Genomic DNA, 25,411 nt, shown 5'->3' on the forward strand with positions numbered 1-25,411 from the left:
TGCCCTCCTGCCTGACGAGAGCAGGCAGCAGGGGGGGGGGGCGGCTTTGGCATAAGGGCGGGGATGGGTGGAACTGGGCGGGCAGGTTCAGGGGATCTGGGTTTTACTAAAGTAAAATCTGGTAACCCTACGTACACAAAAGTCTGTCAATGTTATGAGTGTAAGGCTACAACCGCCCAGACAAGCATCCTTGAAAAATAACGGCAAGTAATTTTAGTTTTAGTGCAGTATTTATCCTAACTTGAGCAACAAAGCAATCAAGGCTTTGTTACCATTTGGATCTTCTTATTTTTGCTAACTTTGATTTTCAATTTCAAAAAAAAAAAAAAAGAGAGAACTGCCGATGGTGGATAATGAAATGGGTGTTTGCTTGTCGACTGTTGAGCTGCATTTTGGGTTAGTTTGCACTCAAAAACAAGCACATCCATCGCATTGATTAGCAATTCTATTCTATCTCCTTTAATTTCACCGTTGCTAAAACTACCCATACATAGCTTAAAGAACTTTAAGGGCTCCTTTAACGAAGCCGCGTTAGCAGTTTAATGCGCGTAAGAGCGCGCACTAATTTTCCGGCCACGCTAGCCGCTACCGCCTCCTCTTGAGCAGGTGGTAATTTTTCAGCTAGCGTGGGGGTTAGCGTGCACTAAAAATGTGCATGCGATAAAGCTGCTAACGCAGCTTCGTAAAAGGAGCCCTAAGTAAATAACTCTCAAATTTAAGTCCTCTTTCACTGAGCTACAGTAGAGACTTTACTGTGACCCAGGGCGCCAAATGCTCTGACGCTCATAGGAATTCTATGAGCGTCAGAGAATTTAGCGCTTCAGGCCACGGTTGAAACCTTTACCGCAGCTTAATAAAAAGGGTGGGGTAGTTAATTTTTTTTGTTGGTTTTTCAATTTTATAATTTCAGTTATAATGTGCCATGAAAACCACTTGCTCTATTTAGTGTGCCAGAGCTAAAAAAAAGTTTCAGAGACACTGTTTTAGACATTCATAAACTGGACCTCCTCAGTTCTTCTTCAGAGTCTTGTACAAGTAAAGAAAAGACCTTCCTTAATGGAGTTAAGATTCTCCAGACATATTTAACATATTTTAGTAACATAAAATAATAATAAAAACTATTGCATTAGTACAGCCTAGCATATATAGTAACTAGCAATCTTAGGGAACTTTAGTTTACATATTCCCACTCGATTACCAATTAATTAAGCAATCACCGATAATAAGATGGAGGCACAGTCCAGTAGCAAGATTGGGACTATCCTCAAATACCGGGTGCAATTCTGGTCATGCCATCTCAAAAAAGTTATAGTGGTATTAGGAAAATTACAGAGAATGGATGACTTGCCCTGGATCGGTAGCATGGAATGTTGCTACACTTTGGGTTTTGGCCAGGGGCCAGGTACTAGTGTCCTGGATTGGCCACCGTGAGAACGGGCTACTGGGCTTGATGGACCATTGGTCTGACCCAGTTAGGCTATTCTTATGACTTCCCTATGAGGAGAGGCTAAAGTGGCTAGTACTCTTCAACTTGGAAAAAAGACGGCTGAGAGGAGATATGATAAAGGTCTATAAAATACTGAGTATTGGAATGGGTAGATGTCAGTTGCATGTTTAATCTTTCAAAAAAAATACTAGGACTAGGGGGCATTTTAAAACAAACCAAAGAAAATGTAAAAAGGTTTGGATAATTTCCCTCTCCTCAAGTCGCTTCACTGGCTCCCTGTCCATTTCTGCATACAGTTCAAACTCCCTTATTGACCTACAAGCATATTCTCTCTGCAGCTCCTCAGCATTTCTCCTCTCTCTCCTTGTTTGTCGGAAAAGTCTTTCTTATGGTACCCTTCTCCTCTACTACCAACTTCTGATTCCGTCCCTTCTACCTTGCTGCACCCTATGCCTGCAACAACCAGCCTGACTCAGCTCCGTTGATGGTGGTATTCAAATCTAGGCTGAAAGTCTACTTTTTTGAAGCTGTTTAAATCCTAACCCCACCAACTTGTATAGTACCCATATCTGTTTGTCATTCCCTTTCTAGTCCCCTACCCTATTTGCCTCATCAGTCCCCGTGTAATTCCTTACCTCAGATTCACCCTTTTGGTCCTGTGTGCCTGTCTTAATTAGACTGAGAGCTCTTTTGAGCAGGGACCTTCTCTCGCGTGTTTAATGTACAGTGCTGTATGCGCCTGGTAGAGCTATAGAAATAACAAATAGTACTACAGTCAGTTCCCGGGTTAAGAACAGGTTTTTTTTTTTAAACCATTCTTAAGTTGAATTTGTTTGTAACTCAGATCCTAGTATTCTTCCCACCTTCTTGAGGCTCCTCTTGCATCCCTTTCCATCCATCCCACACCACCACCACCACCACCACCACATCATCCATCCATCCCTCTCCACCACATCCAACATTACTCCCTCTCATCTCTCTCTTCCTCATTCATCTCTACCTCACTCCTCTCCCACCACCATATCCAGTAATTCTTTCTCCCTCCTTCTCTCTGCCCAACAGTTCTCCTCTTTCTTCATCTCCCCATGTACACCATCTCTCTTTCCTTCTCTCTCAGGCACCCAATTCACCCTTTCTATTCTCTCCCCCACCTCAGCATCTCTTTCCCTCACTTCCTCCATCCTATGGATCGTGCACTCCTCCCTCCTTTCTCCTAAGTTTGTGCTTCCTCCCTCCTGAGTCCCAACGCGCACCTCTTTCTCTCTCCCTCCCTCCCTCCCTCCATTCTGTGCCCCAAGTAAGTGCCTCCCTCCGGTGGGTGTTTACCTTCCGGCTGGCTCCCTCCTCCTTCCAGCCACAGTCGTTTCTCTGCACAAAGCTGCCGGCAGTGGCTCCTATACGCGAAGTCTTCCCTCTGATATCTTGAGAAAATCCACTGCTTATTTCTAGGATAAGCAGCATAAAATCTATTTTACTTTTTGGGGATCTTGCTAGATATTTCTGTCCTATACTGGCCACTGTTGGAAACAGAATACTGGGTTCAATGGACCTTTGATCTGTCTGAGTATGGCAATGCTTATGTTCTTATGTAACATTTTTAGCAGATAAGGCTTAAAAGTACCTGGGGAGATCAAACGCCACTAACAAAAACCAACAAGCATAAGTTCAACAGTCTAGAATTAATTTTCCATATTTTCTAACTTCCAAAGCACTGAGTTCTTATCTTGCATCAGCAGAAGTCAGTTTCTTCACTTGGTCCTTAGCACAAATTGAAGTTACCGAGAAACCTGAGTAATTCCAGCAATTTACCATATGTTAATGAGGCCAGGGTTATGGTGGACACTGGCCAGCTCTTCTGGCCAGGATCAGGGGGTTCATTCGCCCCGTATCAAGTCTCACAAAATGTTGCATTACTCAGTTACAGTCACTATTCTTACACGAGCTTGGGCACAGGCTAGATAATACCAGAAGGCCGGAGGATCGGCAGATTCCAGGGTCTCACTCACCGCACTCGAACTCTTCACTTTTCCTTATCAAATGAAGGACAGCTCAGTCCAAGGTATAAGTGAAAACAACTGGAAAGTTCATTAAAGTTGATTGCAGCACAGCCTTTAACTAATTGCAGGTCTCTTTCAATATCAGTAGTCGGTAGAGGTTTTAAAGTTCTTAAGAGCAACAGTCACATTCAATCTATTTTCTTTGTCTCTACACTCTTCTGAGTCCAATGAGAAATATTATCTTTTACTACTCTGATCCTGTGAACCAACCCAGGAGCCCTATTCTCCTCTCTTGATAGGTTGCTTGCGGCATCCTGATCAGGACTTTCTCTCCCACTAGAATCCAGCTTCAGGAACCTCCCTCTAGGTTAGAGCTCAGGCAGGAGATTTAGACAACCAGAGCTCTTTGCTTTCTCCTCATTTCCCTCCCAAACTTCTTCAGGAGTCTCCCTTGGTCTCAGGGCTCTGACAGGAGAAAGGAACAACCAAAAGCCTAGAATTTCTTATTCACATCTCTCTTATATTCATCCCTCCTCCACCACCACCTAGGATGCACCAGGGAGGGGCCTAAGGCCCTGATTGGCACTTGGGCCAACATGAGTCCTAGGCCTCCTTCTCAGTGCATCCTGCATATCAGGTTAATCCCTCTGGAATCCCCTAGCAGCAATAATTTTCTTGTTTAAGCTTTTTTATACATGCTTTGGGGGTGCTTTTGTTCACTGATTCTTGTTCCCCCTCAATTATTTTATCTCATGCATCACAATGCACTAGTGGAGTAAAGGATGTTTCTGTGTCACACGCCACAGTCTACCTGAGCCTACTGTGATCCATTTATTCCTGGGTTGTTTTTATTCTTTGAGGGAGTGGCGGTAAATTGGTATATTTCTGTGGGTTGATCATAGCTGATTTAATTGCCTCCAATTCTTGCTTAGGTGTACAGAGCTCCTCTTAGACAGATGGGGCAAGCCTTGAGCCTCCAGATGGTGTGCCTTCGAACTAAAGCACCACAGTGATTGCACTGAATAAAAGTTATTTTGATTGGTTGGGATGGGGATTGACTGATATGAGTTTTAAACCCTTAAGTGGATGGGGTGTGGAGAGGGTGGATGGGACTATATAAGTCCCAGTGAATCACTAAGATCCCTATCAGTAGTTCTATAGTAGGGGTTAGCAATTGAGGCACTGTGATACAAATTCTGCTGAAATCTACCTTTTCTTCTTTAAAAAAAAAAAAAAAATTCCAAATATCCCCAATAAATCTAGCTAGCAGTTTCTGTGCTATAATAAACTCTAACTACAGATTAAACTTTAAAGTTGCTTTCTAGTCTGACTGGCTATGTAAAATAAAACTTGCCAGCAGTATGAAAGACAAGAGTCAGTCTGAAGAGTTTATTCCCTCTAGTAACAGAGCTAGGCAATATAAGAAAAAGGAGGGAAAGCTTTGGTGGGGGGGAAGGTTGTTACTGTTTTTTTAGGGGGCTCTAGGTTAGAAGACAGAGGAGTTACACCATACTATAGACAACAGTCATTAAAGTTTAAATCTAGCTACTACTGCCAAAAGGCAATGATGTGACCAGAATGAAAAAGGGTAGGGAAAAGAGATCAAACATTTATCTTCACATTCTCGTTGCCTGTCATAATAATAGAAAGTATTGTTCCACCTTTGAAGCTTCTTCACAACCCCTGTTTCTGGCCAGCAATCTACCATGTCCACATGTTTCACTTCTGCTCATAATGTCCCCCCCCCCAAAAAAAAAAAACAGGAAAAATGTCAGGGATTCCTGTTTGAAAATACATGAGAATGTCCAAAATGAACCACCAGTTTCCAAAATAAAATGTCAACATTTTGAACACCAAATAATGGATAAGGACATTTTGTCTAGCAGCATTTATACAAAAATGGCCGTTCAGATGTACCTGGAGAGCAGAGGGGGCAGTCAAGGGGTCATCGCAGTGGACTTTTTAATCCAGGGCTCCAAATTCATATTCCCCCTGCAACATTGCTATTTTAAATAGTGAATCCTCCAGACATGGAAATGCCTAGTGTGTCTGAATGTGCACCACCTCAGCCCTCAGGCTTGCAGATATCTTTAATATTTAGGTACGGTAGAGGACATTTCTTCTCGTTTAATTATTGCTGTTGGACGGACTAACTTTGGGCTCTCCCTAAACCCTCTCTAACATACCCACAACATTCCCCCTTGCTATTTGGACAAACTGATATCCAAATTCTACCTTTTGAAAATCAAGGTTTTTGGCAGATGGACACAATGGGGTAGTGACGGAAGGAGGTGCCCAGCATTACCATACCGTGCACCCCCTGCCCCCTGTACTCCCTCCCCTCAGTGCCCCCTCCCCCACATACCTCTTGAAATCTTTACTGGCAGTGACCAGCATCTTCTACCTGTTGCTCACGTCGGCTGCAACTCTCCCTCTTACGTCACTTACTGGATCCATGACCAGGAAGTTATGTCTGACACAGAGCTGAGGCCGGCACGAGCAACAGGTCAGAGATACTTGTGCTGGTGAAGTGCTGAAGAGGTGGGTGGCCAGAGAGAAGAGGTGACAGTGACCAGGACAATCCGTAGCCCCTTCCTATGACACTGGATGGACATTTTCTTGGGCATTTTGAGATATCCATCTGCTTTGTAAATGAGTTCCATAGTCTGTATATTTGGCCTTAAAAGCATATTATTAAAAGCATGAGATATTGCCTTATGTAAGAACAAAATATCTGATTGCTGGTCTGAGATCAGAATTAGTCTTGTATCTTGTTGATAAATTCATGGAGATATTGAGGATGTGTTTGTTCCTCAGGGCAATTTTAATTCAATTTCCTGATCCATCTATTGGATCTAGTTAATCTAAGCCCTGGAAGCATTAGCATTAGCACAGCATCTATAACAGGTTTGTGGAAACACATCATTCACAGCTTGGAAGACTCTACTCTTCCTTAATCCTTTTGTGGTTCTGTGTCCTAATGAGCTGAAGTCATAATCCCAGAATCTGTAAATTTATCAGCAGTTGCTGAGCAACCATGCTGATACACTGCCAAGACTCTTCCAATGCTTATGGACAGACATGAGGGAGCATGGAACAGAACTACAGAGCTTAACAAATGAACATGGCTAACACAAATGCCAAAAAAAAAAGTAAGGTGATAACCCTTTCATTGGACTAGCTGGATAAAATTTTTAAAGGGTGTTTTGCACCTGGAAAATAACTTATTTTTGTTTCAAACCTGTTTTTATTGAAAATGAACAAAAACAGTAGAAAACCAATAACAACAATAGCATTATGAGGTTCTTTTCTAAAGATTAGCGCTTGCTATGGACATTAGGCCATGTCCTGTACATGGCAAGACGGATCGAGAGGGGCTGAAGTTAGCTCCAGCAGTGGGGCAGTGTGTGCGGTATAGCCAATGCATATGGGACAGGCTTCTACAAATTCTGTCCCGTATGCAGCAAGAAGGATCAGGAGCAATTATGCACATTTTATACCACATTCAAATCATCTGAGTACAGGTCTTAAATGACATGGTGACAGAATTTGCCACCGTCCCCGTGGGAAACCATCCCTATGTAATTCTTTAAGGAGAGAGGGAAGAATCTTGCATTGAAGAATGCTGGTGTAGAAGGACTGAGGTTGAAACAGACACTAAAGAATGACAGTCTTTGGTATCCAGAGCTGATACTATGATGTCATAATGCTTTACTCCACCAATAAGACCCAACCTCATCAGTGATGTCACAATGGCTTCGTTATCCTATACTTGGCTCACATAAGAATCAGAGTATGAATGGGCTCAGCCACTGACCCTCAAGCCTTGCATCGAAGAGTGCTGGTGTAGGTGTAGAGAAGGACAGAGGTTGAGATAGACACTAAAGAATGACAGTCTCTGGTATCCAAAGCAGATATTGTGATGTCATAATGCCTCATTCCACCAATGCCTAATAAAAGGGCCTCAAGAGCATTACAGCATATAAACCAGTGGTCTCCAACCTTTTTTATGTAAAGGGCCACAGAGTGAATACAAGAGAGCTCTGAGGGCCACCAAAAGATTCCAAATGTACACGTACTAATTTTGTAAACCATCTTGGTCTGCTTGTTCACATTGGGTATTAGAAATGAATTGATCTAAAAACTCACTTTAGTTTGGATTGTCAACAGAAGAAAATTCTTCTAAAATGGGAATCAGCAACTTGCAGTACCAAGTGCTTGACCACCTAGGTCTCTTCGCTTTGGACTATCAAGTAATTCAACATATTTTGTTCTTCTTGGTAACGTAGCTGTTCCTGTTTCATGTTAGCTTTAAGAAATTGGTTTTACTTTTCATGTTCAAAGTTTTCTTTGACTGTACATATTGAAAAAGCATAAAATTAAAAAAAAAAGTTTAAAAAATCAAATAAATGTCTCTTGAAGTGGTTCTTAAACCTGTCCTGGGGGACCCCCAGCCAGCCTGATTTTCAAGATATCCCTTGCTATATCCTGAAAACCCAATTGGCTGGGGGTCCCCCAGGACAGGTTTAAGAATCACTGATCTATTGGATTTAGATAAGGAAATAGGAAGTACTAAATGTAATGATTTCCAAATTATCAATTTATAAGAGATCTCTAAAAGAGAAAATATAGCTTTATGGACTGTGTAGGTATTCCTCAGGTGCTGTTTGGACAAAGAAGGAGTAGACAAACTGGGCGTATTTTAATCATTTTTTTTCCAAACATAAAGGGTCATGAATTTGGTATATTTAACGTGACCATACGTCCTGGGTCCACTCCTTTTCAACATATTCATAGGGGATCTGACTCAAGGGCTTCAAGGTAGAATAACACTATTCGCCGATGACGACAAACTATGTAATATAATAAGTGAATGCAGTTTACAGAATTATTTGGCGCAGGACCTGCTTACATTGGAAAGTTGGTCCTCAACCTGGCAGCTAGGCTTCAATGCTAAGAAATGTAAGGTCATGCACCTCGGAAGCGGAAATCCATGCAGGACGTACTTCTTGAACGGAGAAACTTTAACTAGGACTTCAGCAGAACGAGATTTAGGAGTAATCATTAGTGCAGACATGAAAACTGCCAATCAAGTGGAGAAGGCTTCATCTAAGGCAAGGCAGATATTGGGTTGTATCAATAGAAGTTTCGTCAGCCGAAAGCCTGAAGTCATAAAGCACAGTTACTTACCGTAACAGGTGTTATCCAGGGACAGCAGGCAGATATTCTTGACTGATGGGTGATGGCACCGACGGAGCCCCGGTACGGACAATTTTAGAGTGATTGCACTCTAAGAACTTTAGAAAGTTCTAGCTAGGCCGCACCGCGCGTGCGCGAGTGCCTTCCCGCCCGACAGAGGCGCGCGGTCCCCAGTTAGGATAAGCCAGCTAAGAAGCCAACCCGGGGAGGTGGGAGGGACGCAAGAATATCTGCCTGCTGTCCCTGGATAACACCTGTTACGGTAAGTAACTGTGCTTTATCCCAGGACAAGCAGGCAGCATATTCTTGACTGATGGGTGACCTCCAAGCTAACAAAAAGAGGGATGGAGGGAAGGTTGGCCATTAGGAGAATAAATTTTGTAAAACAGATTGGCCAAAGTGTCCATCCCGCCTGGAGAATGCATCCAGACAATAGTGAGATGTGAAAGTATGAACTGAGGACCAAGTAGCAGCTTTGCAGATTTCCTCAATAGGAGTGGAACGGAGGAAAGCTACAGACGCTGCCATAGCTCTAATTTTGTGGCCCGTGACAGAACCCTCCAGTGTCAGGCCCGACTGAGCATAACAAAAAGAAACGCAAGCAGCAAGCCAATTGGATAGAGTGCGTTTAGATACAGGGTGACCCAACTTGTTAGGATCAAAGGACAAAAACAGTTGAGGAGATGATCTGTTAGGTTTGGTGCGATCAAGATAGTAAGCCAGAGCACGTTTACAATCCAAGGTATGCAAAGCCTGTTCACCTGGATTAGAATGAGGCTTTGGGAAAAAAACAGGAAGAACGATGGATTGATTAAGGTGAAACTCAGACACAACCTTAGGAAGGAATTTTGGATGTGTACGAAGGACAACCTTATCATGGTGAAAAACAGTGAAAGGTGGATCAGCCACCAGTGCATGGAGCTCACTGACCCTCCTGGCAGAAGTGAGAGCTATCAGAAAGACCACTTTCCAAGTTAGAAATTTAAAATGCGTTGTGGCCAGAGGCTCGAAAGGAGGCTTCATTAACGCAGAAAGAACCACGTTAAGATCCCATACAACAGGAGGGGCCTTAAGAGGTGGTTTTACATTGAAAAGGCCTTTCATGAACCTTGAGACTAAGGGATGAGCTGAGAGGGGTTTTCCATGGATCGGCTCATGAAAAGCTGCAATGGCACTAAGATGGACCCTTATCGAAGAGGATTTAAGACCAGAGTCAGATAAGGACAAAAGATAGTCCAATACCAATCCCACTGCTGTAGATATGGGATTATGGTGATGTAACAGGCACCATGAAGAAAACCGAGACCACTTCTGCTGGTAACATTGGAGAGTAGACGGTTTCCTGGAGGCATCAATAATAGAACGGACAGGCTGAGAAAGGAGAGCATGAGGTGAAGTCAGCCCGAGAGATACCAAGCTGTCAGGTGCAGAGACTGTAAGTTGGGATGAAGAAGCGTTTGCTGATTCTGTGTAAGTAGTGAAGGAAACAAAGGAAGAGGTATGGGTTCCCTGGAACTGAGTTGAAGTAGAAGGGAAAACCAATGCTGTCTGGGCCACCGTGGAGCGATGAGGATCATGGTGGCTTGTTCCCTCTTGAGCTTGAATAAGGTGCGCAGCATGAGCGGAAGAGGAGGGAATGCATAAAGGAAGAGATTGGTCCAATCCAGAAGAAATGCATCGGGTTCCAGACGGTGAGGAGAGTAAAGTCTGGAGCAAAACAGGGGCAGTTGATGGTTGTGGGGAGCTGCAAAAAGATCCACCTGAGGAGTGCCCCATTGAGAGAAAATGAACTGGAGAGTCGAGGGGTCGAGAGTCCATTCGTGAGGTTGAAGAATTCTGCTGAGATTGTCTGCTAAGCAATTCTGTTCCCCTTGGATGTAGACTGCTTTCAGGAATAGGTGACGAGCAGTCGCCCATGTCCAAATTCTTTGAGCTTCCTGACATAAAGGACGGGATCCCGTCCCTCCTTGTTTGTTGAGGTAATACATTGCAACTTGGTTGTCTGTGCAAATGAGAAGAACCTGAGGAAAGAGGAAATGTTGAAAAGCTTTGAGGGCGTAAAATATCGCTCTGAGTTCCAGGAAATTGATGTGGTGCTTCTTTTCCTGGGTGGTCCAAAACCCCTGAGTTTGGAACTCGTTCAAGTGAGCTCCCCATGCATAGGGGGAGGAATCCGTGGTGATGACTAGTTGATGAGGAGGTAGATGGAACAGTAGACCTCTGGATAGATTTGATGAGTTCAACCACCAAAGAAGCGACTGTCGAAGAGACGAGGTCACAGATATGTGTTGTGAACAAGGATCCGTCGCTTGTGACCACTGAGTCGCTAGGGTCCATTGAGGAGTACGCAGGTGGAGACGTGCGAAGGGGGTGACATGCACTGTGGATGCCATGTGCCCCAAAAGTACCATCATTTGATTTGCAGAGATGGAAGTTTTCTGGAACACCTGCTGACAGAGATGAAGGATGGTGTGAAGGCGGTTTGGAGGAAGAAACGCCCTCATCTGAACAGTATCCAGAATGGCTCCAATGAATTGAAGTCGCTGAGTTGGAATGAGGTGTGACTTGGGTAGATTGATCTCGAACCCCAACAGTCGAAGGAAGGAAATGGTCTGATTGGTGGCTATGTGAACGGACTGAGGAGAAGGAGCCTTGATGAGCCAGTCGTCCAGATAAGGGAAGACTTGAAAATTGTGGGAGCGGAGATAAGCTGCGACCACAATCAGACATTTGGTGAATACCCTGGGAGAGGAGGCTAAGCCGAAGGGTAGCACCTTGTATTGGTAATGATGTTGGTTGACAAGAAAGCGAAGGTATTGTCTGGACATCAGATGAATTGGAATGTGAGTATACGCCTCCTTGAGATCGAGGGAACATAGCCAGTCTTCCTGAGAGAGAAGAGGGTATAGGGTGGCAAGAGATAACATCTTGAACTTCTCCTTGACCAGACATTTGTTGAGATCTCTGAGATCTAATATTGGTCTGAGATCTCCGGTTTTTTTGGGTACTAGAAAGTACCGGGAATAAAATCCCAGGCCTTGCTGGTCTAGAGGAACTGGTTCGATGGCATTGAGAAGGAGGAGGGATTGAACCTCCTGACCGAGAAGGAGGGACTGAGCCTTGTTGGAAGCAGACTCTTTTGGTAGACTTAACGGTGGAGGAGTCTGAAAGTTCAGGGCATATCCGTGAGCGATGATAGCAAGTACCCACTGGTCGGAGGTAATTGCTTCCCATCGAGACAGAAAAACCTGTAGTCGACCTCCTATGGGCTGAGGTAGAAGGCATGAGGGAGGAAGACTGGCAATGTTCTCGAGAAGAGAGTCAAAAGGGCTGTGTAGACTTAGGTTGAACAGCCGGTTTTACAGCAGGCTGTTGTTGTTGACGAGCCTGTTGCTGCTGTTGACGCTGCCTGCGAGATTGAGGAGGATGAGTCTGAGCCGGGCGAGCAGAAAACCTTCTTTGATAAGAAGGTTGTTGCCTGAATGGTCGAGGAGGAGGAGGTTTCTTCTTGTTTTTCAACAAGGTGTCCCACCTAGTCTCATGCGCGGAGAGCTTTTGTGTGGCGGTATCCATGGACTCCCCAAACAGCTCATCCCCCAGGCAAGGCGCATTGGCCAGTCGGTCCTGATGGTTTACATCCAGTTCTGAGACCCGTAGCCATGCCAACCTTCTCATTGCTACAGAAATAGCAGTGGCCCGTGACGTCAGTTCAAAAGTATCATAAATGGAACGGACCATAAACTTCCTGAGTTGCAAAAGACTAGAAGTACATTGCTGAAAAGCAGGAAGTTTACGGTCCGGAATGTACTTCTGAAAAGAGGTCACCTGTTGAATGAGATGCTTCAGGTAAAACGAGAAGTGGAATGCGTAATTACCTGAACGGTTGGCCAGCATGGCGTTTTGGTAAAGGCGCTTTCCAAATTTATCCATGGCCTTTCCCTCTCTGCCAGGAGGGACAGAGGCGTAAACACTGGCACCTACAGACTTCTTCAGGGTTGATTCCACCAACAAGGATTCATGGGGAAGTTGTTGCTTGTCGAATCCTGGGATTGGAATGACTTTATAAAGAGATTCCAATTTTCTTGGGGCTCCCGGGATGGTTAAGGGAGTTTCCAAGTTCTTATAGAAAGTTTCCCTCAAGATATCATGGAGGGGCAACTTTAAGAACTCCTTAGGAGGATGATCAAAGTCCAAGGCATCTAAGAATGCCTTGGACTTTTTAGAATCAGACTCCAAAGGAATTGAAAGGGTGTCTGACATTTCCCTTAAAAATTTGGTAAATGAGGAGTGCTCTGGCTTAGTAGCAGGGTCTTGCACCGATAGATCCTCCTCTTCAGATGAATAATCTTCCTCGGTACCGAGGTGATCATCCGAGTCATCCCACAAGTCAGGGTCCCGTACCGATTGGAGACGACCCTGAGAAAGTGGAGTCGAGGTGCCAACATGTTTAGTCTTGCGTACCGATTTCCCCGAACGGTTGGAGACGGTACCAGGGGAGTGTAGAACGGTACGGGGTTCAGAGAACGGTACCGGTTCAGAAGTGTCCGGAGCAGAACGTCGTTTCGGTTCCGCTGATAGAATAGGCATGGACATGGATTTGTGCTGTGCCGACAAAGTCGATGTCAATAAAAGGGGTTGATCGACGGTCGGCACCGAAGGCTCATTGGGTACCGACACTGGAGGATTCGGTGTCAACAGAGCCGGGAGCAATTGTTGTAGTTGCTGCTTAAGTTGGGCCTGGAGGATAGAGGCAATGCGCTCATCCAACGTAGGTCCCGATTGCACCGGTACCGGTCTTTTCTTGCTCGGTACCTTCGGTGCCGCTCTACGCTCGGGTGAAGTCGATGCCGATGATGAGGTAGTGACTTCAATGGGAGCGGAGCGTTTACGGGGCCGGCGCTCAGTCTGCAGGACTTGGCTCACTGCATGCTCGACTGGTGGCCCTAGGACAGTAGGGGAAGGCTTCTTAGCCGGCTTACCTACAGGGATCGACGTCGGCGATGTATCTGTCGGTGCCGAGACAGTCGGTGTCGATTTGGAGGAAGTTGCCGATGTCGATACTGGTGCAACTTCCATGTCGGTGCCGAACAGAATTCGTTGCTGAATCTGTCGGTTTTTTAAAGTTCTTTTTTGTAAAGAACTACAGCGGGTGCAGGTGTCAGCCCTATGGTCCGGACCCAAACACTGAAGGCACCACTTGTGCAGGTCGGAGAGGGATATAGGGCGCGCACACCGCTGACACTTTTTGAAACCCGGTGACGGGGGCATGAAGGGAAAAACCGCTGTAGCAAAATCGAAGCCGGAGGCTTCGATGGTGCCAACAGGCCCCGCCGGGGTAGTCAATAAAAAAAGAAAAAAATAAAACAATTTTTTTTTTTTTTTTTTACAAACGTTAAAAGAACAAGAAAGAAATAAAATGAAGAGAAAAATACGCGCGAGCGGGAAGGCAAGTGAACAGTTTAGAAAAAAACTTCCAACAGCCGTTGGAAACACGCGTCTTCTTAGCTCCGCGGAATTAAGAAAACTGGGGACCGCGCGCCTCTGTCGGGCGGGAAGGCACTCGCGCACGCGCGGTGCGGCCTAGCTAGAACTTTCTAAAGTTCTTAGAGTGCAATCACTCTAAAATTGTCCGTACCGGGGCTCCGTCGGTGCCGTCACCCATCAGTCAAGAATATGCTGCCTGCTTGTCCTGGGATAATGCCGTTGTACAGGGCCATGGTGAGACCTCAGGCAGAAGAACACAAACGGGATAGTACGCCTTAGAACAGCAGATGGGATTTATGTGGAAACAGATTCCGAAAAAGCCAAACTACTGAACGATTACTTCTGCTCAGTCTTTACCTGCGAGGCAACTGGACACGGGCCACAGCTGGAAGCAAAGCCAAGCAAGGAAGACCCATTTCAGAATTTTGGGTTCTCACCAGCTGATGTTTACAGCGAACTGTCAAGACTCAAGGTGAACAAAGCCATGGGACCAGACAAATTGCACCCACGAGTGCTCAGGGAGCTGTGCGATGTCCTGGCGGAACCGTTAACCATGCTCTTCAATCTCTCCCTAAGTACGGGGAGAGTCCCCCTGGACTGGAAAACAGCTAACGTCGTTCCTCTGCACAAAAAGGGTTGCAGAGCGGAGGCTGCAAATTACAGACCAGTGAGTCTCACATCAATAGTGTGTAAACTCATGGAAACACTACTTAAATGTAAATTAGACACGATTTTGGATGAGGGGAATCTAAGGGATCCTAGTCAACATGGATTCACTAGGGGTAGGTCATGAAAATCCAATCTTATCAGCTTCTTTGATTGGGTAACAGGAAAGCTGGACTCGGGAGAGTCTCTGGACATAGTGTACTTGGATTTCAGTAAGGCTTTCGACAGCGTCCCACACCGTAGACTATTAAACAAGATGAAATCGATGGGGTTAGGTGAGACACTAATTGCATGGGTCAATGATTGGCTGAGTGGAAGACGTCAGAGGGTGGTGGTCAACGGCACCCTCTCTGAGACATCGGAGGTGACCAGCGGAGTGCCACAGGGCTCGGTCCTGGGTCCACTTCTTTTTAACATATTCATAAGGGACTTGACCCAAGGGCTTCAGGGTAAAGTAACTCTATTCGCTGATGACGCCAAACTATGTAATATAGTAAGTGAAAGCAATCTGCAGGATAGTATGATGCAGGATCTGCTTACGTTGAAAAACTGGTCCTCGACATGGCAGCTGGGCTTCAATGCTAAGAAATGTAAGGTTATGCATCTCGGTAGCAGAAATCCATGCAAACCTTACACCTTAAATGGAGAAACACTAGCTAGGACTTCAGAAGAAAGAGACTTGGGAGTAATCATCAGTGCAGACATGAAGGCCGCCAAACAAGTAGAGAAGGCCTCATCCAAAGCAAGGCAACTTATGGGATGTATCAATAGAAGCTTCGTTAGCCGCAAATCTGAAGTCATAATGCCACTGTACAGAACCATGGTGAGACCTCATCTGGAGTACTGTGTGCAATTCTGGAGGCCACATTACCGTAAAGACGTGCTTAGAGTTGAGTCGGTTCAGCAGATGGCCACTAGGATGATCTCGGGGCTCAAGGGTCTCTCGTACGAAGAAAGACTAAACAAATTGCAGCTCTACACTCTAGAGGAGCGCAGGGAGAGGGGGGACATGATTGAGACATTTAAATATATCACGGGACGTGTCGAGGTGGAAGAAGACATCTTCTTTCTCAAGGGACCCTCGGTCACAAGGGGGCATCCGTTCAAACTCAGAGGAGGGAAATTCGATAGTGACATAAGGAAGTATTTCTTCACAGAAAGGGTTGTAGATCACTGGAACAAACTTCCAGAGCAGGTGATCAAGGCCACCAGCGTTATTGACTTTAAGAATAAATGGGATGCCCTAGTAGGATCCTTACGAGGGTCGAGTTAAGGAACTAGGTCATTAGTACTCAGACTTAATGGGGTGGGTCAGTAGAGTGGGCAGACTTGATGGGCTATAGCCCTTTTCTGCCGTCATCTTTCTATGTTTCTATCTGGAGTACTGTGTGCAATTCTGGAGGCCACATTACAGTAAAGATGTGCGCAGAATTGAATCGGTTCAGCGGACGGCCACCAGGATGATCTCGGGGCTCAAGGGTCTCTCGTATGAAGAGAGATTGAACAAATTGCAGCTCTACACTCTCGAGGAACGTAGGGAGAGGGGAGACATGATCGAAACATTTAAGTACCTCACGGGATGTGTCGAAGTGGAAGATGATATTTTCTTTCTCAAGGGAACCTCGGCCACAAGAGGGCACCCGCTCAAACTCAGGGGCAGAAAATTTAATGGCGACACCAGAAAGTATTTCTTCACAGAGAGAGTGGTTGATCATTGGAACAAGCTTCCAGTGCAGGTGATCGAGGCAGACAGCGTGCCAGACTTTAAGAATAAATGGGATACCCACGTGGGATCCCTACGAGGGTCAAGATAAGGAAATTGGGTCATTAGGGCATAGACAGGGGGTGGGTAAGCAGAGTGGGCAGACTTGATGGGCTGTAGCCCTTTTCTGCCGTCATCTTCTATGTTTCTATGTCCTGTTCTGAACGGGAACATCCCATTTTTAGGTAGCCTATCCTGTTGTCCCCAAGCACAGCTTCGGGACACCAAAATGTCCCATTTTCAGAAAGAGCAATTTAAAAAAAAGGTGCTGTGCTTGGGGACCATGAGATGCGACTTTACAAGCGGTGGGCCCACAACCTTCCCCCCCCCGACATCAATTCTGACGTCGGAGAGGAAGTTCCGGGTCAGCCAATCGCTGCCTGGCTGGCCCGGAACTTCCTCTCCGACTTCAGAATTGATATCGGGGGGGGGGGGGGGGGAAGGCTTGTGGGACCGCCGCTTGTAAAGTCGCTGTACACACCTGGCCTGTTGCTGCATCTGCATCAGGGAAGCAGGAAGAAATCGGCGGCGGTGGCTTGGAGAAATCAACAGTGGTGGGGGTGGGGGTTGGAGCAGGAAGAGAGAGAGAGAGAAAGAAAGAAAGTGGGGGAGGGAGAGAAAGGGAGGGCAGGGAGAGAGAGAGAAAGGGGGGGCAGGGAGAGAGAGAGAGAAAGGGTGGGGCAGGGAGAGAGAAAGAAAGAAAGAAAGAAAGAAAGACAGATATCTACAATGTTATTACCTAAAAATTAGTAGATGTCCCATTTTGAGGAAAAAATAAATAGTTACATTAGGTATTAGAACATAAGAACTGCCATCACCGGATCAGACTCAAGGTCCATCGAGTCCTACCTTTCTGTAGTACAACCAATGTGGTTTATATTTTACTATTATACTTAGGTACTTTCTCTATCTCTAGTTGGCTCACAATCTAAGTTTTTTGTACCTAGGGCAATAACAGGTTAAGCAACTTGCCTAGGATCAAAAAGAGACACAGTGGGAATCAAACCCAGTTCCCCCCCAAAAAAGAGAGACTCTTAGAAATTCATATTTGAACCAGAAAAGCAAAAAAAACTTCTTTTTTTTTTAGGTCATTGAAAACTAATGATGGTGATGAGTTCTCTTAATGTAGATCCTTAAATATGCTATTTCCCAAAGACTCTTAATCTCGAGCTTTGATGTGAAAAGAAGGAAAAACCTCAAGTTACATAACCTGTTGCAAACAAATTTTTCAAGCACACAGATTATAAGGGATACTACCTCTTTGGCATAAAAACCTCCTTTATAACACTTCAGTTCAGGTTCAAAACACTCATTCAACCATAAATTCAAGTCAGAATGGCATCCTATACCTACAAAACAAACAAGTCCCAGCAAAAATGTTAAATCTCCACTTATGGCTGAAGAGCTTGCTCTCACCTCTTGGCCTGTATATATATTTTTTATTCACTGAATCAAACCCAGTTCCCCAGGTCCTCAACCCACTTCATGAACCATTAGGCCACTCCTGTTTTACGTACAGTGAAGGGATTTTCTGATACTCCGTGGTGATATATATCCATGTGAAATGTACATACATAGAAAGTGTGCTCCTATCTTCACATAACTGTTGTGGTTGGCATGGTTTGGGCAGAGCAAAGCTGAAGAATAATTGCATAAGAATTCCAGTGAGGGCTGAATGAACAGGCAGAAGATGAATGATTTATAATATTCGGAAAGCTTATGAAATTGGCAAAACAATAATGGTGATTTCACTCGCTCCAACAATGATTGAAAGGTCCATGTAGAAGAAAACAGCATGTGGTTAATGAGGGGTATATGCGAATGTTAGCAGGTGAACCATGCAGAAATAGGTTTAGCACAGAAGTTAGCTCATGCAATAGATATCAGCAAACAGCATATTAAAATATAGGGAAACTAGAGCAAGAAGTTTAATTCTCAGTGATTTACGGTGAAGCTAAGGTTGTTTAAATTACATTCCAGTTCTTTATTTTTCTTTATTTTTGTCAGCTTTCATCCGGGGAGGGGGAATGGATTATGGGATGGAAGGGAGGAAATGGGGGAATGGATGGGGGGGGATTATGGTTTATTATATAAAATGTTTAAAGGAATGATAGAATTTTATATAATATTTGGATTAGAATTTTAACATTTGTGAATTATTTATTATCTGTAAATAATATCTTTCTGTATAATTTATATATATTTTTACTCTATTCCTTTAATATAATGTTTGAACATATAAAAAGAATGAGGGGGAAGGGGAATGGATCAAGGGGGGTGTAGAAAGGAATGGATTAGGTCATATGGAAATATATTTTGGAGGAATGATAAAAATATGTATGGAAATATTATTGTGAATTTAACTGTAATGAATATCTGTTTGTATTATATTATTGTATATTTATTGATTCCTTTAATAAAATGTTATAAATTAAAATATAGGGAAAATAGGATATTAGCTATTCCGCCCCGATGTAGAGAAGTTTTAAAGAGAGAATAGAGCAAGTATAACCCACGAAAATTACTGCCAGGTCTGACGTGGTCTAGAAGGGTTAGCATGCTGTCTGTACCAAGGCAGAAAAGCTAGTAAGTCCCCCACACCCAGCCTCACAGACTCCTAAGATCCCCCAAGATGACCTCTGATTTTTCAACCCCCATCTTCTGCTACCTCCCTTAATTTGCGAACCAACTTTGCTTAGTTCATCCTAGGAAGCATTGCACAGAATCAGGTGCTGCCATTTCTCAAGATGGCAGCTCTGGAGACAGGAGCAACTGGACACTGATCTTGCCTCTTTTATAAGGTTACCAGATGTCTGGATTTCCCCAAACATATCAATGATGTTTGGGGCAGGACTTAGACTTTTTTAGTCTGGTGCTTGTCACCTTTAAGTTTCCTGCCCGGGGTCAAATATTCCAAGAATTATTGGTTGGCCCGTACTGAAAGTCTTCTGAATATTGGCTTTATATCTAGACGCCGGTGTTTGTTCACAGAGGGATTAGAAGTTATTGCCAGTTGTTTTTGGTTAGATACCACATTCAACAAGGCATGACTACTGCTGGAGTATCATACCTACTAGGGGTATTTTTAGTCAAGTGGTATTAGGGCCCTTTAGGTCGCATTATTGGCCCAATAACGCTCATTAAGGCCTTAACCCCACTTGATGAAGACCCCCCACCCCCTTAGTGGCTGGCTTTTATCAACCTGGGAGTTGACCAATGCTGCTTATGGTCATAAAGCACAGTTACTTACCGTAACAGGTGTTATCCAGGGACAGCAGGCAGATATTCTCACATGTGGGTGACGTCATCTACGGAGCCCCAGCGCGGACAGCTTTTCAAGCAAACTTGATTGAAGTTTCAAGCTTGCTATGCTGCACCACGCATGTGCATGCCTTCCTGCCCACTAGAGGGCGCATCCTCACCTCGTAGTCCTCAGTTCCATAGCCATCAAAGAAGCCATCCCAGGGGAGGAGGGCGGGTTGTGAGAATATCTGCCTGCTGTCCCTGGATAACACCTGTTACGGTAAGTAACTGTGCTTTATCCCAGGACAAGCAGGCAGTATATTCTCACATGTGGGTGACCTCCAAGCCAACCAAAAAAGGGCAGGTGGGAGGATGGCAATTTAGGAAAACAGGTTACGCAAAACCGACTGGCCAAACCGGCCGTCGCTTCTGGACAACATATCCAGACAGTAATGGGAGGTGAAAGTATGAACCGAAGACCAAGTGGCAGCCTTACAGATATCCTCGACTGGCGTAGACCGGAGGAAAGCCACAGAAGCTGCCATAGCCCGGACCTTATGCCCCGTGACTCGACCATGGAGCGTGAGACCAGCCAGAGCGTAGCAAAAAGAGATACAAGCAGCTAACCAGTTGGACAAGGTGCGCTTGGAAACAGGATGTCCCAACCGATTAGGATCGAAGGACAAAAACAATTGAGGAACCCTCCGATGAGACTTAGTGCGCTGAAGATAAAAGGCCAACGCCCTCTTACAGTCAAGCGTGTGAAGCGCCACCTCGCCAAGATGAGAATGGGGCTTCGGAAAAAACACCGGAAGAACAATGGACTGATTAAGGTGGAAATCAGACACAACCTTAGGTAAAAATTTAGGATGGGTGCGAAGAACCACCTTGTCATGATGGAACACAGTAAAAGGTGGGTCCGCAACCAAAGCCTGCAACTCACTAACCCGCCTAGCGGAGGTGAGTGCAAGCAGAAAGATCACCTTCCAAGTGAGAAACTTAAGATGAGATTTGGCAAGAGGCTCAAAAGGAGGCTTCATCAATTGAGCCAGAACCACATTAAGATCCCAAACCACCGGAGGAGGTTTCAGAGGAGGATGAACATTCAAAAGACCTCTCATGAAACGAGTAACCAGAGGATGAAGAGAGAGGCCGACCCTCGAGATGCCGATGGAAAGCAGTAATAGCACTGAGATGCACCCGAATGGAAGTCGTCTTCAGGCCAGACTGGGACAAATGCAACAAATATTCCAGAACCGAAGACACCGGAACCGAACACGGATCCATGCGAGGAACACCATGATGAAAATCTGGTCCATTTCTGAGAATAACAAAGCCGAGTCGAAACCTTATGCGAGGCTTCCAAAACCTCCCTCACAGACTGAGAAACCGGAACCGAAGTCAAGGGGAAAGGAACCAAGCAGTCAGATGTAGAGACTGAAGATTGGGATGCAACAGCGACCCCCGACTCTGAGACAGCAGAGAGGGAAAAACAGGCAGTATTAGAGGCTCCCTGACACTGAGTTGAAGAAGCAGGGAGAACCAGTGCTGACGAGGCCAATGAGGCGCAATGAGAATCATAGTGGCCCCGGTCGATTTGAGATGAACCAACGTTCTCAAGATCAGAGGAAAAGGAGGGAACGCATAAAGGAACCTCCCTCCCCAGTCGAGAAGGAAGGCATCGGCCTCGAGATGGTCCCGGGAGTACATCCGAGAACAATATAGGGGCAGTTTGTGAGTCTCCGGTGAGGCAAACAGATCCACTTGAGGAGTCCCCCAACGGTCGAAGACCTCGTGCAGAACTCGGGAGTTGAGCGACCACTCGTGTGGTTGGAGAAGACGACTGAGTTTGTCAGCCAGACAGTTCCTCTCTCCCTGAATGTAAACCGCCCGAAGGAAGATGTTCTGAGAGACCGCCCATTCCCAAAGGCGGAGGGCCTCCCGGCACAGGGACCAAGAGCCCGTTACCCTCTGTTTGTTCACATAGTACATCACCATCTGATTGTCCGTCCGTACAAGGACTATCTGATCGTGCAGGAGGTGGCAGAATGCTCAAGCCGCCAGAAAAATGGCACGGAGTTCCAAAACATTGATGTGACAAAGACGGTCCTCCGCCGACCACAGGCCTTGAGTCCGCAGACCGTCCAGATGAGCACCCCACGCGTACTCCGAAGAGTCTGTGGTCAGGACCTTGCGATGCGGAGGGACGAGAAAGAGCAAACCCCCGGAAAGATTGGAAGAGTTGGTCCACCAACGGAGCGAGCGTCTCAAGGAAGGAGTCACTGTTACAGGAAAGGAGACCGGGAGGCCACTGGGAGGCCAAGGTCCACTGAGGAAGCCTCAGGTGCAAGCGGGCTAACGGTGTAACATGAACCGTCGACGCCATGTGGCCGAGAAGAATCATCAGACGTTGCGCCGATACAGAGTGCTGCAGCGAAATCTGACGGCTCAGTCGAAGCAGAGCCTCCAACCTCGGAGGAGGGAGGAACGCACGATGGCGAACCATGTCCAGCACGGCCCCGATAAACTGAAGGGATTGAGCAGGGCACAGTTGGGACTTGGGAAAGTTCACTTCGAACCCCAGATGTTGAAGGAAGACGATAGTCTGTTGGGTCGCTGAGATAACCCCCTCCCTGGAAGATGCCTTGATCAGCCAATCGTCCAAGTAGGGAAATACCTGCAGCCCCCGAGATCTCAGGGCTGCCGCGACTACCACCATACACTTCGTGAAGACCCGAGGAGATGATGCCAAGCCAAAGGGGAGGACCCGATATTGAAGGTGCAACTCCCCCACCTGGAACCGTAGAAACTTGCGGAAGGCGGGATGCACCGGAACATGAATATAAGCTTCCTTCAAGTCCAGGGAGCACATCCAGTCCCCTTCTTCCAACAGAGGGTACAGGACCGGAAGCGATAACATACGGAACTTCTCCCGGACAAGGAACTTGTTGAGCTTCCGGAGGTCCAAAATGGGGCGTAAGTCCCCGGTCTTTTTGGGACCCCTGTCCCCGTTGTACGGGGGGTACCGGCTCCACCGCCCGAAGGCTCAACAAGGCCCTGGCTTCCAAGAGGAGAAGAGGAAGCTGGGCTCGGTTGGAAAGAGACGCGCCGGGAGGATTGTCCGGTGGCGTAGTCATGAAGTTTAGTGAGTAACCCTCCGAGATGACACGGAGTACCCAAGCGTCCAAAGTGATCAGAGTCCAGGCCGAATAAAAGGTCCGTAACCGGCCCCCGATGGGAAGCGGGTTCGGCGACAGCGCGGAGGGGGCCCGCCCCCATCCGCTCAGCGCGTCAAAAAGACGGCGCCAGCTTGGATGCCCCGGGCGCCTGAGGCTTCTGGTGTGACGCCCTGGCCTGCTGAGGAGGACGCCGGGGAGGAGGCCTAGAGAACGCCGGCGTAGACTTCTGCGGGTAGCGCCACGGCGGAGGTCTGTACAGCTTCGGAGTCACCACCCTGGGTTTGGGATGGACCAAGGAGGCGATAGAGCGCTCATGCTCGGCTAGGCGTTTAGTAGCCGCCTCTAGGGACTCATCAAAAAGTTCCGAGCCCACACACGGCAAATTGGCCAGGCGCTCCTGCAAATTCGGGTCCATATCCACCGTGCGCAGCCACGCTAAACGGCGCATAGCCACCGCAAAGGCGGACACCCGGGATGACAACTCAAAGGCGTCATAGATGGCATGAAAAAGATACAGGTGCAACTGGAACAAGGTGTTCATGAACTTGCCAAAGTCACTCTTATGCGAATCCGGCATGACCCCGTGATAACGGGGCATCGCCTTTACCATCTGCCGCAGATAGGAAGAGAAGGTGAAAGCATAGTTAAGCACACGGTTAGCCATCATCGAATTGTGGTAGAGGCGGCACCCAAACTTATCCAGGGTCCGCCCCTCCCGCCCGGGCAGGACCGCTGCGGTGACTCGAGAAGGTTGAGATTTCTTCAAAACCGACTCCACCAGCAAAGACTGGTGGGACAACTGCGCCCTCTCGAAGCCCTTACAGGGGACCGAGCGGTACTTCGACTCCATTTTCGAGGGGACCGCCGTGACAGCATAAGGGGAGTCCAAGTTCCGCAAGAATGTCTGATGAAGGATCTTGTTCAAGGGCAGACGCGGAGACTGCCGGGGAGGAGATGGCAAATCCTGTTCCTCCAGAAACTCCTTCGAATATTGGGACCCTGACAAAAGGTCGAGGTCCAAGGCCTTCCCCATATCAATAACAAACCTCGAGAATGAAGAGTGCCTCGAGGGAGGGGAAGGGGATCGAGAGGCCCGTGCTGCCAAGAAAGACAGGGAAGCCTCACGGGAGTACCTGGGTTCCCGACCAGTGCCAGACCCCGAGCCCCAGGAAGCCACACCAAAAGAGTTCGTCGGGGTCGGGGATCTCCGATGCCCCGAAGAACCCCTCGGGGAAGTCCCCGGGGTATGAGGCACCGAGGCGAGCTCCAACCTCCTCAGGGAGGAGTCCCTCGATCCCTTCCCCGCAGAGGAACGCAAAAGCCTCGGATTATCCAGGCGGAGCTCCGAGACCCTCAGAGTCTCCGCTACCCGGTCGGCGAGGAGCGATCGCGCCACCGGGGCGACCCTCGATGGCGCTTGGGCTTCCGGGCCCGGCACTTTGCCCGAGGCCGACCCGAGGGTGAGGATCCGTGGGAGGACCTCGACGAGGAAGAGAAAGAGGAAATCCTGCGAACCCGGCGCATCTTGTCCCGAGGCCGCACACTCCGCTCAGGCTGGTCGACTACCGAGGTCGAGGGCAAGGTCGGGGTCGAGGCCGGGACCACCACTGGTACCGAGGCCGAGGCTGCCGAGGTCGAAGCCGGCTGCAGGTGTGCCAAGGCGCAGGACTGCTCCGAGGCGATAAGCGCTCGGAGCATGTCCTGAAATACGGGAACTGCCATCATGGACGGCATGTCCGTGGCCGGCGGGTGCTCCCTCGAGGGTGACCTCGGTATCGAGTATTCCCGCGGGGCACCCGACTTCGACGCCCGGGGCGGGGCCGAGGACGACCCACCCGCCCCTGTCGAGGAGCCCGAGGATGGCTTCTTCGAAGACCCTGGAGTAGAGGAAGGAAGCGGGGACTTACCCAGGGTCGGCTTCGAGGACGCAGGCTTCGACGAGGAAGGCATCCGCGGCGAGGTCGAGGGAGTCGAGGCCGAGGTCGAGGCCTTCCCCGCCGCGGGGTCCACACTGAAGAGCTCCGCCATGCGGGCGCGTCGGCGGCAGAGAGCTCTAGGTTGGAACGTGGAGCACCGAGTGCAGGAGTCAGTCGGGTGCTCCGCACCCAGGCAAACCAAGCACCACCGGTGGGGATCGGTGATAGAAAGTAACCGATCGCACTGGGTGCACTTTTTAAAGTCCGTCAAGGGACGGGACATGAACACAAAAAACGGCCGGGAACGAACGAGGTCCCGCGGCCGCGGCTCCCGGAAGCCCCCGGAGCCGAACGAAAAACTTTTTTTTTTTGACGGATTCAAACACGCAACGAAAGAAAATAATAAACAAAGCACAGCGACTGAGAAAAATAACCCAGCCGCGGTGGCAGAAGGAAAAAGGTACGGAGCACAAAATCAACAGGGCTTCTGGCTCCGCGGAAGAAACAGAACTGAGGAC

General features: G+C 47.3%; 1 protein-coding gene across 1 annotated transcript in view; it reads right to left on the minus strand.

The window, feature by feature from the left end:
* SHISAL2A (shisa like 2A) overlaps nucleotides 1-25,411 on the minus strand; it is a 102,473-nt gene that overhangs the window by 4,777 nt on the left and 72,285 nt on the right. The window lies entirely within an intron of this gene.

This window comes from Geotrypetes seraphini, chromosome 12, assembly GCF_902459505.1.
Source record: "Geotrypetes seraphini chromosome 12, aGeoSer1.1, whole genome shotgun sequence".
Classification (NCBI taxonomy): domain Eukaryota; kingdom Metazoa; phylum Chordata; class Amphibia; order Gymnophiona; family Dermophiidae; genus Geotrypetes; species Geotrypetes seraphini.